Source organism: Ursus maritimus, unplaced genomic scaffold, assembly GCF_017311325.1.
Source record: "Ursus maritimus isolate PB19 unplaced genomic scaffold, ASM1731132v1 scaffold_9, whole genome shotgun sequence".
NCBI lineage: Eukaryota > Metazoa > Chordata > Mammalia > Carnivora > Ursidae > Ursus > Ursus maritimus.
In genome coordinates, this window is record NW_024427107.1 from 6192275 (window position 1) to 6198274 (window position 6000).

Sequence of the window (6000 nt, forward strand, 5' to 3'; positions counted from 1 at the left end):
TTATTTAAAAAGCACCCCAAGAATCTCAGTTTTGGGGAAGAAATAAAAAGTTATCAGAATTCTCATACAGAGCATCTGCTCACTTGGGTTTGCACCTCAGGTCCTTTGCACTTGCTGTCCCTCTTAGAAAATTTTCTCCAAGTATCCATATGGACGCCTCCTCCATACCTTTATATCTCTATTCAAATCTCACCTTGTCACTGAAGCCCTCTTGATGTCTTTCTAAAGAGCACACCCATCCATCTTTCTCCTTCACATGGCTTCCTTTTGTGCTATAGCACATGTCCCCCTCCATTATTATATATCTATTTTAGTGTGCTCACTATTTCCTTCACTAGAATAGAAGTTACTGAAGTCAAAGACTTCTTTATTTGTTGAGTTAATTGCTAATTAATGAGAAAACAACACATATATTTGTATTTATACTCAAGAAATTAAAAGCCTTGAATTGTCTACTTCTACTTAAGAATATCAAAAAGTATCACTATAAATATAGGGTGTATCTGCTCAGACATCAGGTACAATGCGAACACCCAGTTCATTGCTATCCATGGTCACAACTGTGGCTGTGTCTTCCTGCCTCCCTTCCTGCACACCCCTCCCACCTGTTGATGCTCACTCTCCACTGCACTGTGGCTGATGTGCTTTCATCTCACCTTCAGCCCCTCCTACTAACTTCCTTTACTGTGTTCTGTTTTTGAGATTCACCTGCCCTGTGGCATGTATCAACAGTTTGTTCATTTTTATCATGGAGTAGTATTCCATTGTACAAATACACAGTATTTTTTTCTGCATTCAACTGTTGATAGACATTTGTTTCCAATTTGGGGCTATTATGGATGAAACTGTAATGAATAGTTGCATATGAGTCTTCATATGGACAAAAGTTTTTATTTCTGTTCAGTAAATATGTAGGAGTGGGACTACTGATCCGTATGGGAAGTGTATGTTTAATTTTATGAGAAACTTTCAGAGTATAAACTTTCAGAGCATCTGTACCTTCTGGCATTCTCACCTGTAGCAATTGAGAGGTCCAGTTGCTCCAGACTTGGTATTGTGAGTCTTTCCAATTTTTGTCATTATGGTGGGTATATAGTGTATCACACTGCAACTTTATTATTTTTAAAGATTTTATTTATTTATTTTGAGAGATGGAGAGAGAGAGAGTTTGTGAGAGCAGGGGAAGAGGCAGATGGAGAAGGAGAAAGAGAATCTCAAGTAAACTCCATGCTGAGTGTGGAGCCTGACTTCAGGCTCAATCCCACAACCTTCAGATCATGACCTGAGCCAAAATCAAGAGCTGGTTACTTTGCCAACTGAGCTACCTTGGTGCCCCCACATTGCAACTTTAATTTGCATTTCCAAGAGAACTAATGATGTTTAGCATTGCTTTTATTTTTTTTTAATTTATTTTATTAAATAATAAAGTAAAATTCACTTTTTTAGTGCATGTGTTTATGACAGATCCATAGGGTTAAATAACCACCACCTCAGTCAAGTTACAGTACAGTTCTATCTCACCCCAAAATTTCTCTGTTGCTGTCCCATTATAACCGGACCCTCTCCTATGTTTATACTTAATGTAATTATCAAATATGGTTGGTTTATATATACCAATTTGCTGTTTTTCAATTCTTTCTCTTTGTTATTTTTCCTCTTTTTATCTTATTATAGAATAATCAACCATGTTCTAATATTCAACTTTATTTCTACTATTGGCATTTTAGCTATATATCATTGCATTTATTTAGTGGTTGCATTAGGGTTACAATATGCATCTTTAATCTCTTAGTCTATTTTCAACTGAATACTATAACCATTTACGTATAAAGTAAGAACATTCTCAAAGCATACTTCCATTTCTCCCCTCACATCCTTTGACCCATTCTTTTATATATGCTATTTCTACTTATGTATTAAATCCTACAATACAGGGGTGGCTGGGTGGCTCAGTTGGTTAAGCGCTGACTTGTTTTCTTTTCAGGTCATGAAGGGTCATGAGATTGAGCCCCATGTTGGGTTCCCAACTGAGCATGGAGTCTGCTTGGGATTCTCCCCCTCTCCTTCTGCCCCTCTCCCTCTGTGCGCTTTCTCTAAAAAAAAATCCTACACTATAGTATTAGTTTTTTAAACAACTGTCTTTAATTTTTAACAGATTTATTGAGCTACGACTTGCAGAGATTTCAATTTTCTAAAGGTATGAAAATATACATAAGAAAATCTTTTATTTTTACCCGAATACCATTTCCACTGTTTTTCATAACTTTATGTAGAACCTCATCTCCATTGCATCTCATTTTCCTTGCTCCTGAAGAACTTCCTTTAATGTCTGTATAGTACAGATCATTACAAGCACATTCTCTTAGCTTTTGTTGGTATGGAAAAATCTTTATTTTACCTTCACATTGCTGGTGGAAATTTTTGCAGGATATTGAGCTCTAGATTAGCAGTTATTTTTTTTCTTTGTGCATACTGTGTTTGGGTTTCATTGAATTTCTTGGTTCTGTAAATTACAGTTTTACTCAGGTTTAAAAACTTCCCAACTATTATTTCCTCAAGTACCATTTCTGTTTCTCTCTCACTCCCACATCTTCTGGGACTTTAATTAAACATATGTTAGATCACCTGATAAAGCCCTGCAGATCACTGAGCCTTTTTCATTTTTTTAAAAAATATTTTATTTATTTATTTATTTGAGAGACAGAGAGAGAGCAGGAGCAGGGGGAGGGGCAAAGGGAGAGGGAGAAACAGATTTCCCACTGAGCAGGGAACAGGATGCAGGGCTTAATCCCAGGACCCTGGGATCATGACCTGAGCCCAAGGCAGACGCTTAACCCACTGAGCCATCCAGGAGCCCCTTTTTCTTTATTTTATACCCTTTTTCCCCCTGTGAGCTTAATGTTAGATATTTTCTATTTCCATGCTTTCAGATTCACTGGTTTTTTTCTGCCACGTTGATTCAGTTTATCTTATCCAGTATTTTATTTCATACATTCCATTTGTCATTTCTAGAAGTTTCATTTATACATGCACACATATGTCCTTACTATGTTGGTGTTTTAGTATAAATCCTTCGGCACATTTATAAGATGTATAAATGCTCTTTTGAAGTTCTGGCCTGATTCCACCATTTCTATTATTTCTGATTCATTCTCCTACTGCCTGTGGGTCATAAGTTGCTAATTCCTTGCATGTCCAGTATTTTTTATTAAGTTGCCAGACATTGCATATGTTACATTGCTGAGTGTTTAGATTTTGTTATTTTACTTTAAAAATGTTAGTATTCTTTGGGGGCAGCAATTAAGTTTTCCTTGGATTATGTTGATACCTTGGGGAGGGTGATTTTAAAACTTTGTTATGGCAAGTCCTAGAATATCTTTAGCTCTAGAATTAATTTAGCCCTTCTAATAATTTTACTGATTTTCCCAAGTTTTCAACAAGTTCTCTGTACTCTGCCTGGACACAATTCAAATAACAGTGTGAACCGTAGGAACTGTTCACTTTATAGCTCCCAGCATTTGTTCTTTGCATGGACTTATAGAGTTTCACCTTTCACATCCATAGATTAATAATCTACAAAAAGCTCAGGGGGACACCTCTGCAAATTTCTGGACCACTTTTTCTGTGTGGTTTCCTCTTGTCTGGTGATTTGCCGTCATTATTTCAGGCACATCTACCTCTCTGAACTCCCATCTGTCTCCTCAAATCAGCAAGATGGCCATGCTCCACTTGGGATTTCCCTCCTTGCTCTGTGGTCAGGACATATGTCTCCAGGCAGAAGTCACTGCCAGTTGTAGTCTCACCTCATTTGTTTCTCTCCTCTCAGAAATCACAGTCCTGTACTGCCTAGTTTCCAGTGTCTTGAAATAATTGTTTTACATAGTTTGGCCAGTTTTCTAGTTATTTGTAGGAAGGAGATAAATCTGATCCCAGTCACTTTAGCAGAAGTAGAAGTTCAGGAATATTTGAAAGCTAGATTCAGCAGTATCTCCTGATGTATGAGATATAGTACATGAGAGAAAAAGAAGATGCCAAGTGTGTCTCCTGCATTTTTAGGATGAGAAATGGGAAGGACAGAGATATCCTCAACTGAGATGGGAGTCTGTGGGAGAAGAAGTTGTTGGAGGAAATCTCATTGTGAATTTATTAATTCTGAGGTATCCATTAAGTAGTCAGATGGAGATGCTGAGTAGGCAGTTATCTGTGTATTGTCTCTTAGGAGAGAAGTGTGGCTGAGGATATCACTGGAGGTTATCAGTGTATATGATGTTAAAGCATTCTACGGCACTCAGTGTGATCACTAGCAGAACCAGTATAGATAGAAAAGGAAGGAAGTCCAATGACCAAACCCAGGGCACTCCATCAGGAAAAACGAGTGTGGTCCTGGAACACACTTGACAAGAGAAGCAACTAGGTGGGGAGAAAGTGAGCAACCTGTAGTGGGTGAGGGTCCAGGCTGGGGCTGGAGCCCCAGTGACAAGGCTGCTATGTCCTTCATGATGAGAGGTTGGGGGACTCTTCCCTCTCTTGTGTAGTCAATAGTGTGGGTGATGAAGAGATAGCTGACAGCATCAAAATCTTTCTTCAGGACCTTGCCAAGGGGATCAAAGTCTCCATCTGGGCTATTTGTGCCATCTCAAAGCTAAATGCTCAAATCCAGGAAAAAAGAGAGGTGAAGTATTGGAGAAAGGCAAGTAGTGTCTTGGCACAGTGGAGAGAGCAGGCATCGTGCAGAAGGAGGAGAGTGAGCCATGTATCGTTACTAGAATTTTCCAGTTCTGTGCTTGGAATGATGCAGTATTCTGGTATGTTCTCCACTTGTTTTATCAAGTGTTTATTACTGAGCCTCAGTCAGTAATAGCACAAGTTAGGGGTGATCCATGGCTACTTGGAGATGTTTGGTCTTGGCTGGAATTCTTTCTCACAGCAATTTCCAGTGTTCCTTGGGTACTCCCCATCTGTATTTAGCAAAGTTGCCAGTGCCATTTGGCTTCAGGATATAGAAGATCTGGCATTTGAGATATCAGGGAGGAGCCTCCCCCATTCCCTAGTATCAACAAAACAATTGCTTACGTGCTTTTCAACAGTTTGCTGCTGACTCTTTTCTTCATCGGGGGAATGTTGTGAGTCTCTTTCCCACCCATCTGTTGATCAGCTGGTTAGTCTTCTGCATATGTCCCTGTCTACTCACTAAACTGCTTTGAATATTCTAGTTCAATAAAGGAATCAAAATACATTCTTCACTATCAGTCAAAAAGTAATTGGCCTTACTAGCTTGGATATGGTTTGCCTTGGCTCTCCTCACAGGAATGCAGTCCCCATACATTATCAGTGGCTCCTCTTCTTTATCTTCCTTCCTTTACTCATATCAACTCAATGCATGGCGAAGAGCCCACATGCACTTCTCCTTGGTGGCCTTCTTAAGCAAAGACTGTTCCACAAGACCGTTTACCTACAGTCTGTCCTGAGCATTGATACTCGTCAGAGCAGTTCTCTCCACCTCATTGCTCTCCAGTTAACTGCAGGTTGCTGCCCATATGCACGTCCCCCCACCCCGCCGCCTGCATCCATAGGGGACAGAGGGGAGGGGTGGGATTGGAAGGACTCCTGGGGCAGCTCTTCTCCCAGTTCTTCTAGCCCCACTCCACCTGGGGACCTCTGCATATTCCCGTCTCTCTGAGGAATGGGGATTTTTATCTGTGGGGAACATAAGGCACAATCTTCCCTATACCCAAATGTGGAATTTTAACAACTCCCCCCCAAGCCTGAAAGGGCCCCAGGATTTCCCCCAGAGCTTTTCTAACATTTGTCAGCCTCTGTGTGGTGACTGATTTGATACCTTCATTTTCTCCATCTGTCATTTATGCTTCCACCTTCCATTCTTACCCCCCACTACCGTTGGATGAATGGATTTTGTAATTCTGTTACATTTTATATATTTGTCATTTTTGTTGTTTTTCTCTTGTAAGGTCCAAGGGCAGGTGGCCCCAAGATGGGCCA

At 40.0% G+C, this 6000-nt stretch overlaps 1 pseudogene; it reads left to right on the forward strand.

Annotated features, from left to right (window-relative positions):
• Positions 1–5637, forward strand: part of LOC103677500 — a 41027-nt pseudogene extending 35390 nt beyond the window's left edge.
• The last annotated feature ends 363 nt before the right edge of the window (positions 5638–6000 follow it).